Below are 13,913 nucleotides of genomic sequence, written 5' to 3' on the forward strand. Positions count from 1 at the left end.
CCCGTGCGGGCCAGTCGTGTCCGACTCTAGGGTTGTGTGCCCATCTCACTTAAGAGGCCGGGGGCCAGCACTGTCTGGAGACACTTCCGGGTCACGTGGCCAGTGTGACGAAGCTGCTCTGGCGAGCCGGCACCAGCGCAGCACACGGAAACACCGTTTACCTTCCCACTATAAAGCGGTACCTATTTATCTACTTGCACTTAGGGGTGCTTTCGAACTGCTAGGTGGGCAGGAGCTGGGACCGAAAGACGGGAGCTCATCCCGCCGCGGGGATTCGAACCGCTGACCATGCGATTGGCAAGCCCTAGGCTCTGAGGTTTTACCCACTGCGCCACCCGCGTCCCTGGGGCAGGGTTTACCTCCCCAATATTTTATTCAAGTCGGCACCCCTGTTAGATATGCAGCATGTATGAATCTCAAAAGTAATTCATACTGAAACGGCAGTCTGAAACCCGATAGTCGTTTACAACGGAATAAATCCGTTTGAACTCAGTAGCAATCAGTTTCAGGTAAATATGCAGCGGAACAAAGTACTTTTATCCCTAACTTCAAAGCAGGCACTGAAACCTTGATGTACCCCCTCCCCGCCCCCAAAAGGAAAGGATTGTACTGATACATGTATTCAATACATGTAGCTACTGATTGTATTTCTCACTAATGTTACATTTTACATACACATCTCTGTACTGCTAGCATATTTTACTTCATCAAAGCCCAAGATTTACCATGCATGTCCCACAACAATAAAAAGAATGTGATATCCTTCCAAACATGGAAATAAATCTTACTGAGTTTGGGCAATCATTTGAGGTCAGTTTCAGCAAGCGAGGACCTAAACTTTTAAAGAACTCCATGTTCTCAGACTAGAATTCACTGTTCATTTGGTGAAAATTTACTTAGCAAAAATGGCTTCAACTCACAATGCATATCCAAGCCTTAGTTATTCAAATCCTCTGGTTACAACCAGACTTTTTAGTGTCTTTTTAGGTAGCTAACTACCTATATGACACTTCAGTACTCCTATTTGTAAAAAAGAAGGAAAAAAAAGAATGTGGTTATTCAAATGTTCAGGACATCTTTATTCCTCAAAAAGGAATTTTTTTGGCAGTCATGTGCACATATGGATGTGGATATAAAAGGTTTGGGGGGTGACTCAGGAGCTTACTCTCAGCTTCATTTAGAATGGCTTTTCAATGTGAAGCACTTCACATCTGCAAATATCCATTTTCATTCCACCCTTCTTTCCTTAGGCTAAGGGTGGCATACATTGAGTGAATGATCCATAGTATCCCTACAACATGCCTAAGAGAGGTATGTGAGGCCGAGAAACTCTGATTTCCCCAAAGTCACCTGGAGCAGAGATTCAAACACAGGCCTTCTCAGTCCAATGCTCTAGCAACTATACAACAATTGCTCTCTTACTGCAATTCTCAGTCTAAGAATAAAGGAAATAAAAATAATAATAAAAGAAATTCCAATTAAGACTCTGATTTCCCTGTGTTCTATATATCATAAGTTCTAACCATTCAAGGCGGGAGTTGGATAAATGCAGTGATTGTATCTGTACATGAATAGACCACTCAGTATATATCAGAACAGAAATACCTAGAATCATAGAGTTGAAAGTCCCACCCCCTGCAGCCATCCTCTAAGGGGATCAAACCGGCATCCTTGGCATTATCAGCACCATGCTCTAACCAACTGAGCTATCTGGGCAGTCTTCGTCATCTTGTTTCCTCGAGAAGGACAACACGGGGGTGGGAATGCTTCTATAAATGCTACACTAAATCACTTTCAAACAATCACAAAGCCTGCTTTCTCAGTAACCTTATGATCGAACCATAATGAAATGCCATATGCAAATGAGCATATTATGCAAACCTCATGAAGCTTCTCTGAGTCTCAGATGGTGAGCCCTTGGATTCCTGGCTGGGTGGGGGGAGGGATTTAGTAGGTCAGCAGCTTGAACTGAGCTAGCAACATGGCCTTCTCCTTGAAGCATTACCAGTAGCAGCCACTGCAACTTTTTCCAACCTTGAAACTCAGCGGCAGCAAGACAGATAGAGTGGTGAACCTTTGAGTGCAGTTCCTTGTTCTATTGGTTTCCTTTTCGTGTGGCACTTTACTGTACCACTTATTATATACCCCCGAGAAATTTACATTTCTCTCCTTGCTAAGAGACATTATGATTATTTCACACATAGCCAGTTTTCTGGAAATAGGGTCTTTAATGTCCTAGGTGATCGGATTGCTTTCGTTCGTTACACTGTCCTGTAAAATTCAATTACTTGGAGCCTGAGAGAGATGCTTTTGTCTGGCACGCTTCGGTTGTGTGCCCTGTATAGATTATCTTCACCATTACAATTGCCTAGTGCCCAATGAATCATATAGAAGCTTTCATAGCTTTGTAATTGAGAAAAGGTTACAACTCCACTATATTAGATTCAACTATAACCTAGAGAGCTTTTAAAGAACACACATGAATATTCAATATGATCCGTGAAGTACAAAATATGCTGATCTTGCTGATAGTTTGGTGGCGAGTTCTTGTATGCATGCCAAGCAGGTATTCCGTCTCATCCCCCCCCCCCCGGCATATTAAACAGGAAGAATCCTTGAAGTCTGTTGGAAAACAAGTCAGCAACATGCCCTCTTAAAAATTGCTGGGGCCCTTTGCAAAAATATATTGTTGCACACCACACCAGTCTCTGAGCACTGCAAGATTCCAGGGGTGCCAGGTGCTTACCCAGGGTTTGTGTTTCCTTCGGAATGAGGGACAGCAGAGACTGTGGTGTTTTTATGATATATGGTTTGTTCACACATATGTACGACCTGAACGATGGAGGGGCTCACAGCATTAACACCCCAAGGGGGCCTTGCTTCCCCCATAGCTGCAGCCTTGGATTCCAACAGAAATCAGGCATCACTCTGCCTCTCCAGCTTTGCAGCCTGGTGCTTCCTGCATCTAGCTTCTAGCTCAAATCCCTCAGCTTTTCTTTTGGTCTTTATCTTTCTAATTGCCAGTGAGTTGAGGGAGAGGGCCCATCCCTTTGTTCTCTGGCACTGAGCCACTTCCTTTGTTTTCTTAATGGCCCATTACCTAGACTATCACCTCATTGGGTAGCTAGCTAGGTATTCCAGGAATATATAGTTTACCCCGCCTCCGAATTCATAACAATATATTGCAAACAAATGTTCATCAATTAATACAGGGGTGGGGGGGACATGACACACTGCATTCCCACATTCTGATGATTTAGTAAACCGCTCTTAAATTGAACATTTAAAATATTAATTCATAATAATAATTCACAATAAAATCATATCGTATATAAAAAAACAGTACCATATGGCCCCCAAGCTGTGGCAGCAACAAAGAGAATCTGTCCAGTCCTTCAGGTTTTCCTGCTGCCTCTACTGCTCTGAACTCATTACATCAAAGATTTCCCACTGATTAAAAATGTCCACAGTTAATTGGCAATCACTTCCAGAAACGGATACCTTAACCCTTCTCTCTCTCACAGAACATTCCTCTTTCAGAATGTGAGCAAAATATGAGGCTTTTCAAATATGAGCAAAAATAAACCAAAAGCAAATGAAGTGTGATTTTAGAGCTATTGCTTTTATTCATAGGAATGAATTAAAGCTTACTCTGAGAAGCTTCACTGAACACAGTTCGACTTTAGTACAAATATACATTTATAGGATTGCACTGAGTCTCATACTACTGCCAGATTCTTGACAGAGTGTGATAGTCCTATAATAATGTTAAAAAGGTAAAGCGACCATTGATCATTAGGTCCAGTCATGGCCGACTCTGGGGTTGCGGCGCTCATCTCTCTTTATTGGCCGAGGGAGCCGGCGTACAGCTTCCGGGTCATGTGGCCAGCATGACTAAGCCGCTTCTGGAGAACCAGAGCAGCGCACGGAAACGCCGTTTACCCTTCCGCTGGAGCAGTACCTATTTATCTACTTGCACTTTGATGTGCTTTCAAACTGCTAGGTGGGCAGGAGCAGGGACCAACCAATGGGAGCTCACCCCGTCGCAGGATTCGAACCTTCTGATCGGCAAGTCCTAGGCTCTGTTGTTTAACCCACAGCACCACCTGCGTCCCTATAATAATGTTAGGCTGTATTTTATTACATTTTAAATAACAACAACAACAACAACAACAACACATTTATAATCTGGAGATGTTGAGAACAATAATCTGGGCATTCTATAGTTAAAGAGGGTTAGTGCAATAAATCCTCAGCAACCCAGGGAACATGTGAGAAGATGTAGGATGCAAAGGGAGAGTTTAATGGGTCAGGAAGGATTTGGGACTGTTTCATTTGCAGTTCCTTCTTCTTGCATGACCTTGTCCTGAAACCACATAATGCTCTGAAAAGATAGGGCAGAGTGTATTGAGAAATTAAACAGCCGGTATAGGAAAACAAACACTGATAACAGTCTTCTTTTCCAACACCGACTATTTAATTTCCCAATGTGAACTGAATATTGTAGGCAAATGTATAGTGTGTGCAGGTAAAGCTCTACTAACATCTCTTGGAACAACTGTCTTTTGGAAAGCCCCCCCCCCAAAAAAAAACCCCACACATATAAAGTTGATGCAGATGAGAATTGATTCTAACAGTTTTGTATGTGCAAAGTGGAAGAGACAAAGGGTGGGAGAAGAGAGGAATGTCTTGTAACATTTTTTTGTTGGTAGGGCTTTTGTTAAATCCCTACCACTAGGTGGGAGTCTTTTCCATTTATTTGAAGCTGGGTTAGTATTTGTTCTTTTCCTTTCATTATGACTTCTGTACTTTTTGCAGGTTGATGATTTTTGTTTGGCTTGCAAGAGAGTCAAGAGGAGAAGATGACTGCTGGTTAAACCTGCCACTAATCTAAAAGTGTTAAGTAAAATAATCAGCTAGACAGAAATTCTGAAACCCTCTAATAAATGCTAAACTCTGGGTGTCTATAGCATCCTCCTTTGATAGTAATTAAATTTCCCTATTGCCGTAAGATTTACCCAATCAATGAAAAAGTTTACTGACTGAAATTAAAAACACATACACACATATTTGTTTGTGCATGCACACCCACATACACACAAAACTCAAACACTGGGTAGACATAAAATCATTTACACAACTAGTAATGTTTAACTTTAAAATGCACACTCAGAAAACGACAATAAACACCACAGATGCATTTATCAACTCCTCTCCCAAGCCAAATATGAACTCTCGCCTCTCATTTTTTAAGGATATTTGAGTCACAAAAATCACTTCGTATTTGTTTCAGACCAGATTCCAGAGAAGCACAGCACTTGGGAGTGCCTGAAATGGTGCTTTCAAATGTACCAAAGCAGCAGAAAGGGTACAGGGACACAGAGGGAACTTGATGTGTCAGTGTTGCTGTTTTGCCGAACATCGTATCTTCCATACCCCACACCTATCTAGCTCCATTGATAACCAAAAATGCCGCCACACAAAGACAATTTGAAAGTCAGCATGTGGAAATCCCCCAAAATCTGGTGCTCTCTACAGTGCTTCTCCCCTTGATTTTTATCTCTGGTTTATCCCCCCTCCCCTTTTACACACTAAATGTCCAGAAGCTTTTCAAATAGATTGGTTAAAATGTATACTATGTACTTCTGTATTATTTCCATCACCTTCCTAAGCCCCAAATACTTTGCTTGCCTTCCAGTGCTCCAGAAAATTAGCTACAATGATTCTAATATACTTTGTGTGGTAATAATTCCAAAAGACAACAGCAGCATATTTCCCCCATCCAGCCATTAAATAAAAATTGAATCACATGTTTATTATTTCTACACAGGGGCTAATGATTGTTCAGACTTTAATAACTTAAGAGGTAAGCAAGTCACTCTTTCTAAATTGTTATTACTCCCTAGTACATGTTTTGCACCTTGATCGATAGCACAGAATTGACTGGCCATTATTATCTTCTAATCATGTAATTTATAGATTTGAAATATGTTCAAATTGTCCTAACTATGCTTGACTGTTATTGTTTAAAGTAGATGAAGGGAGGAAGTAATAACATCTGCCACCTTTTTCTGCTCTGTTCTTCTGTATTCTGTTTCTGTGCAGCAGGCGGAAGTTCAACAAGTGTGGCTTTCCGCAAGATAGCCAAGCGGAGATGGAAAGCCCACCTGTTGCATTTCTCCCTGCCATCCACCTGTTATGACACAGCAGTCTGCCAAAGGTTGCCATCAAAGGAAGACACCCCTACCTGAATAATTCATAGCTACTACACAAAGAGTGAAAGCATCGATGTCTTGTTTCCTTTATTACAACATTATGGCAGAATAAATAGCTCCCATCGACAGTGAAAGCGAATTCCATAACTCCAGCACCAATACTCCTTACACATCTTCGCTATTCAAGAGGCAGGAAATAACTTGCATAAAATATTATACTTTGTACTATACAAACTGCTAGTTTCACCACTCATTGAATACATTTGGCAGCTGGTACTTATTTTCTGACTTCAATGAGCCAAGAAAACAACAGCTGTTCATTAAGCAGAGGACATTTTAGAAGTATGTATATTATATTCTGTAAGTAGCTAAAGGGGCATCTCTCTGAAGGATTTCAGGGAACAGATTAGATTTATCAGGTTGCTTTTACATTAGGTCGTGATAGTTAATTCGGTTAGTTCAAGATCAGTATTACCCAATAATTTTGTAAATATGGCCAATTATTTTCGTGTAAAGTTATGATTTCCCCCTTGCTGTTCTAGAGAGGAGGAGATGGTTTTTCACACAGTGGTCTGGTTCACATGCTACGCTATCTCAAACCATGGCATTGCAATCATGCTGGCTCCTGGAGAGGAGATTGTACCCTGCTCTTAAGAAGTGGTGGCAGTGGCAGACTTTGAGTTTTCACAGTCCAGCAGCGCCAAATATCAGCACCCTGTGCCTCTCACCTTCCATTGTTGCCCTCTCAGCTCGGTGCCCAGTGCGGGCAAACTGGTTGCGCTCCCTCTGGTAGAGGTCAACACCAGCACTTTGAGGCCAGAAATGGACCAAGAGGAAAGCACAAATGACAAAGCACTGACAATGATTTCAACACCCAGTACCAGTTAGTCTATTCTGAGTCATAACTGTAAAGAAGTTTCCAAACCGTTTTAAAAGGCCTTCTGATGCATAGTGCGCTTGTCTATATGTGTACAATATCTGTACATCAACAATGTACACAGATCCTTTTCCTTGCAAGGTTCCTATTCCCATTAATGCAAGTTGTGCACCACCAACTGAACATTTCCTTTAAAACCACAGAAGCAGACATTAAAATAAGTAGCCTTGCCAAATCATTAGTTACCAGACAGCAAAGGCATCTTCCCAAAAGCTCTGCAGAATGCAGCCCCAGAATGTTCACAGGCTTATGAATAGATCCGCTCCTGATAAAACAACGTAGTCGACAACACAGCTGTTGTCAGTGGACAGAGTTGTAACCTGAGATTCCAAGGAAGGAGAATAATCAACAGGTGGTGTTTACAGCTTGTTCAGTAGTCACTTGAACTACTGATGGCTTTTCAATGCAAGGAAGCTCCATGGCAGTCTCCAATCCAAGTTCCGCAAAGCATTTAAAGTAAAGGCTTAAAGTTAAGTTGATGAGTACTGCTTGTTAAATCAATGGGATATCTCACGTACTTAGTGAAAGGAGATATTGGTGTTTAGAAAAGACTAGAGTTTTCCATGTGTGAAGTCCCGGGATTCAGCCTGTTTTGTGTAAAGTAGCAAGGCTCTGGAATATTACCCTGAATTTTGTTGGTCATCACAGCTATGTGATCAATGGAGCTCTCCGTCTTGGTTTTCTCTGTTTTTCCAATCTTAAATTCAGTTCTTCACCTTTCTGCAGCAATTTGTCTCTCCTTTTAAATCCTCATGAAAAATCACGAGCATTTTAGTGTGAATTTCTCCTGATGAACACACCTTTGTATGCAATTTTGCCTAATGCACATTTTTGCAAAGAATGTCAGTTCATCCAAAGAATTCTAGGAGCTGTAGTTTGCCCCTACAGAGTTACAACTCCCAGCCCCCTTTACAGTTCCCAAGATTCTTTGAGGAAAGTTGTGTACCTTAAATATGCATTGGATGAGCGTTAAATGTACGGTGTGTGGCTCTGCCTTTTGTTCTTAGGGAGGGAGAAATTGCCCCTGTTAAAGAAATGATACTGATCAGGAGGATACAAAATATGTTTAGCTGTACAATATTTAGGGCTTCTCCAGATGACATTTTTATTCAGTATTTATCCTGATTGGTTTGCACTTAGCTGACATGGTGGTTTGACTATGTCTGATCTTTATTCAGCCGGTTATATGACAATGAACATTCATCCTGATTTGCTTATGGAGTGTTTACACACCTTCCATTTAACCATTTATTCATCCCATGCTTTTCAATGCATTTCCTTGTCACTTTCCAAACTGCAAAAAGTCAGGTGTTTGTTTTGTTTTTTTAAAAAGTGTATTTGTTGCACCAGGACAACAGAACAGTCTAATCAATTTTAATTGCTCTAACCTAAATTTATAGTATGTGTCATAAAATAGTGACAGTCTGTAGGCACCCTTAGAGTGAATGGCTGCAATGAGGGTACAGTTCTATACCTTTATGCCCAAATGCTGCTAACACAGTGGTTTCACTTCACCCCCAGAGGCACACTCCATTGTGTCTCAAGACAGACTGATGCCAACAAATGCCCAAGTAGAAGAGGGAGCCAAATTCTCTCTTCTCTACAGCTATTGAAGGTACAGAATTCTCATTTCCTTTGCATCCGACAATACTGTAACATGATAAAGGGCAAAAGTTCATGCATTTGTAGAATGCATAGCAAGAGGACGGCAAAGCAGAAGTACCAGCGACATCTACTTTCGGAAAATAAAATCAAACATTCAGTCCACACTTGCACAAACAGCAGATTCTTTTTTAAAGAAAAAAACAGCACAGCACAAAAATTATTTTGTTTTCAAGGCCTCAAGCTGGCTTTATTTCAAACTTCTTAACTCCCACTGTTTGCAGCATATGTGGCAAAGGGATGTGGTTATTTTCTGAGAACTATTTGGCAGCAGCATTAAATCCAAGAGGATGAGAGAAAATGGAAAAACAAACTATTTGCAGTCATTTTTAAAGGTAGCTCAGGGAACTCTTATCTGCTATAGTTGGCACAAACAGCCTTTCTAATCAGCTTTGGGACATTTCTATGAGGTACAGCTAGTTTCCTAGGTGAGAAATAATTGCCCTCTCATTGGTCTCATTGGCTGTGGCTTCTAGAAAGCCCAAATTCATGTGGTGTTAATCACATGGTTTGCCCTTGAAAAAGGCACAACTCTTCTTGAAGAAATAATTAGCTTAGGGGGCCCATTCCAGATTAGAATGAGGGACCGGAACTTTAGCCTTTTGATTCCTACAGTGGTCTTATTCTGTATAAAGAAGATTTCACCTGCAATCTGGAAGTGTTGTGGAAGCTCCCATTTCAACCTGGAAAAGGCCAACTCACACGAGAGTTGAGCCACTGCCAGACTTTCCGTAAACGGCAGAAGGGATTCACTCGCATACCAGAAATTTAGGCTTGTGCAATTAAAGCAGATTTAAGTGCTCTGGTGCAGCAAACCCACTGTAACAAACACACAAAGACCTTTTGCAGTTAGGAAAGTGACAGGGGAATGCACTAAATGCATCCTGTCTCTCATTATGCAAGCAGTCACCCAGGGAACTTTCAACAGTTGACATGGAGAAGGGCCATAGCTCATGGCAAGAACTTCTGCCTTGCATGCAGAAGGTTCCAGGTTCAATCCCTGGCATCTCCAGGTAGGGCTGTGAGAGATGGTTTTTGCTATATACATTCTCCATGAGCCAGGAAATCTCTGGCGAAGCCTTTGACTTTTTACACAGCCTTATTTCTGCCCGATTTATAGGCTATTGTCTATATTGTCACCAATCTGCTGCCTGCACACCAGAGTGCAAGTGACATATTCAGCCTGCGCTGTCTTCCCTCACTGTGAGAAGCAAAGTTACAAGGAACCAGGCAGAGGGCCTTCTTGGTAGTGGCGCCCATCCTGTCGAATGCCCTCCCATCAGATGTCAAGGCAATAAACAACTATCTGATGTTTAGAAGACATCTGAAGGCAGCCCTGTTTGGGGAAGTTTTTAATGACTGATACTTCAATGAATTTTTAATCTTTTGTTGGAAGCCACCCAGAGTGGCTGGGGAAACCCAGCCAGATGGGCGGGGTATAAATCATGATGATGATGATGATGATGATGAAAGTTAAAACTACAATAGCATAGACAAAAAATAATTAAAACGTGTCAGGGAACTGCCATCGGCTCAGGGGCAAGAGGGGAAAAGCCGAATGGATTACAGAGAGACCTCAAAGATTGTGGGAAGCAGCACTTCCTCAGCGGAGGAAGGTAGCCACGCCTCTAGTGGAGAGGAGATGCAGGGCTCGGAGGATGCAAGGCAGTGCCAGGACACCTTGCCTGAGCAAAGAGGGGAGGAGAGGTCCCCCGTTACCCACGCCTTCCTTGCGCAGTAGGCTTCCGCGCAGAGAGGGGAGGCGCAGACTGGGCATCAAGAAACTACACTTCTGGGGAAGGTTTAAGGACCGCCCACTCTCAGATTCTTCCAGTGAATGAGCAAGACACGGAATAGAGGCGCTCTGCTTTCCAAAGGTTTTTATCACCGATAAGAAAGCTTTAAAACAGACTATTGCAGCATATTGCCTGATTGCTCTCGAGCAACCAACCTATACCTCTAACAAAACTTATACAAGCTTTCTAAACATATAGGCTCACTTTGGCAGCATGAGTAGTACACATAATAATGTATTCAGCAGGTGCTGAAAAGAATACAGTGAATGATATCAACAGGCAGGGAGTTCCAAAATTCATGTTACACAGCAGTGTTTTATGAATGGCTGCAGTCTGAGGTTCCCATTGTTTCAAGACGTATGTGAACAACCCATTCTAGCATAATTTTCCAATGTGTTCATAAATGTTCATGTGATCTTCTCCAGAATCATCACTGGAGCAGACACTGTTATGCCATAATTGATCACATTTATATTCCCTTTTGTCAGTCTGCAAATGTTTGGGTTTTCCCCCTCCTTCAACATTACGATCCCTGAAGGATCAGACTGTTGAGCACAGCTGCACATTCCTACCCTCTCCATAGGAGCAGCTAATACTAATCAGTTTCGGAAAGACCTCGTATATTTTTGGACAGGATATAAATACAGAACTTCCTGTGTGGTAGTTCATCTTCTTGGTTGGGGAAGTCCGCTGTGTAAATTGGCTGTTTCCCCCTTTCCAGTTCTTAATTGCAATCTCCTGTTAACTCATGGTATTTCAGACATGTGCTTTGCAGATGAAGAGTTGTCAGCAAGGACAACAATGTGCCTATGCAGGCATTGGCTCTCTCTCTCACACACACACCCCACCCCTCACACAGAAAAGCAGGAAGTTTCCTATGATCATAATTGTTCAGCGGTTGTAAATGTTAAACCTCGGTGCTTAAAGAGCCTCAGAACTTTGTCATGGGCAAATAAATTTCAAAAAGCTATGGCCTATGCAACTCTCAGCACTGGTGAAAATGTCCACTTGCTGATGTGCATAGAACAACTAGGAATATTCGAGCAATGAAGGATCTGTCGTGCCAGTAAAGCAGTAAGTGGCATTTGATGAACTTAGGGGCTCCTTTTCCAGTCCCACAAGACTCTATGAACAGATTTGGAAGAAAAATATAGTACATTTTAATAGGAAGAAAATAATCACACTACACCTTTTATTTAATTGGCTTTCTGTGAACTAAACAAGTAATGACTCTTTTATATCATTAAGTCATTTCCCATAATTAAACAAGATATTAATGGTATTGCTCTATCAACACATCCAATTAAAATGTACTGTATAAATATAATTTCTTTTACCCCACGTATAGAATACATCTTGCGGGGGTGGGGGATATAAAAAAAATATAACAGGCAGACAATATGTTCCAGACAGTTTTTTTTAAAAAAAATATTATTCCTATGGTATTTTCATTTAAAAGTGTAATCTGTTTCTTTTAGCATCTTCCCTTTGATAACCCAAAGGGCTCATAAATGTTTTAATACCATTTTCTATGGGCATTTACTTGGCTGGATATGCTTGCTCCCAATGCAACATTTGATGTTTTCAAATGTAGGTCACACTTCTCTGCTAAGAAAAGAAAAAAGGCCGCATGGCTTCAAAGCAATCCAGAAATTGGTTCATTGGCACTTACCATGATGGTGCCTTCTCTGGTTGGCGGAAGGAGCCGGCCATTGCTGGGTTAATGCCTCCAACTAGCCTGAGACAAGAAACTTCTCATGTGATTTGCACATGCTCCTCCTCCTCTCTGCCAGGAGACCTCAGTCTAACTTCTTGGCCCAGCTTTGGAAGACATACCCTCCAAGCGCCCCTATTTTCCAGGGACAGTCCTAGAATTACGAAAGCCATACTGGCTTATGATTTGATCCTGGAACGTCCCTATTTCCTCTGCTGATGCTGCTGCCACCATGCTCAAGAAGGAGGATGAGTTGGTGCAATGGTAATCCCACAATTTATGCACATTTAACTTGCGTGTGACGCCGGTGGCACTGTGGTCTAAACCACAGAGCCTAGGGCTTGCCGATCAGAAGGTCAGCCATTCGAATCCCCACAACGGGGTGAGCTCCCGTTGCTCGGGCCCTGCTCCTGCCAACCTAGCAGTTCGAAAGCACGTCAAAGTGCAAATAGATAAATAGGTACCGCTCTGGCGGGAAGGTAAACGGCATTTCGTGTGTTGCTCTGGTTTGCCAGAAGCAGCTTAGTCATGCTGGCCACATGACCCGGAAGCTGTACGCTGGCTCCCTCGGCCAATAAAGTGAGATGAGCGCCGCAACCCCAGAGTTGGCCACGACTGGACCCAATGGTCAGGAGTCCCTTTACCTTTACCTTTAATTTACGTGCATTCAGCTTTACACGCTTGACAATTATTATTTTTTAAGGAGTCTGGAGAGGGTGCAAGTGTCATTGCACCCTGTGTGTTTTGACTATACACAGTTTGGCTTTGGACACAATCCCCAGAATGTAACCCCTGTGTACATTGCAGGCTTACTATACTGTATGCTGAGCGCATACAATAGTAGAAAGCTGACGTCTTCCTGCCTTGATTGTATACTTCCCAGAAGCATCTCTCTAGCCATTGTTGGAAACGTGATGCTAGGTCAAACGGCTCTTTTGTCTGATCAAAGAGGGCTATTTTTCCTGTTAAACTCATTTGGCGGTTGTAGCTATCATCACGTTTAAATGACACTGCAAAAAGAAAAATGCAGGGACTCAAACTGCAGCGAAGCCTATATAGAAGGAGTCAGCAGGAGGTGAAGGTAATGACTCCATAGAACTCAGCACTGCCTCCTATTCTGCCAAGCCCAAACAAACTGGTGGCTATTTTTACGTTTGGGATTTACTCCAGCCATGAGCACATAACCTCCACATATTTCCAGATGGGATTCTTGTCCTTTAACAGCCGCATTTGATACTTCTAAAATGGCTTGCTGACTGATCTGCTAGAATGGCATTGTGCCAGCTCATCAGCTTTCCCTCCTCTTTCAATTGCTATGCAGAGATAAATTTAGATGGGCAGCCTATAACACTAGGGCCATATCTTCCTTCAGGAAGTGCGAGAGCACCAGCTCTAAAACCTGAATGCCTCATGCGCCACTTTATACTTGACATCTGCGAATGCTCGAAGTATGTGACAAAAGGAATAGCTCAACGAAAGCGGAAAGGAAGCTTTGCTGTTTATATAACGGTGGCTAGCTGTCCATGCTGGCGATACTCAGTATCTTGAGCCTGGGAAGCCCCATAAAGAATTGCTGAGGGGAGAATACA

Source organism: Podarcis raffonei, chromosome 10 (genome assembly GCF_027172205.1).
Source record: "Podarcis raffonei isolate rPodRaf1 chromosome 10, rPodRaf1.pri, whole genome shotgun sequence".
Classification (NCBI taxonomy): domain Eukaryota; kingdom Metazoa; phylum Chordata; class Lepidosauria; order Squamata; family Lacertidae; genus Podarcis; species Podarcis raffonei.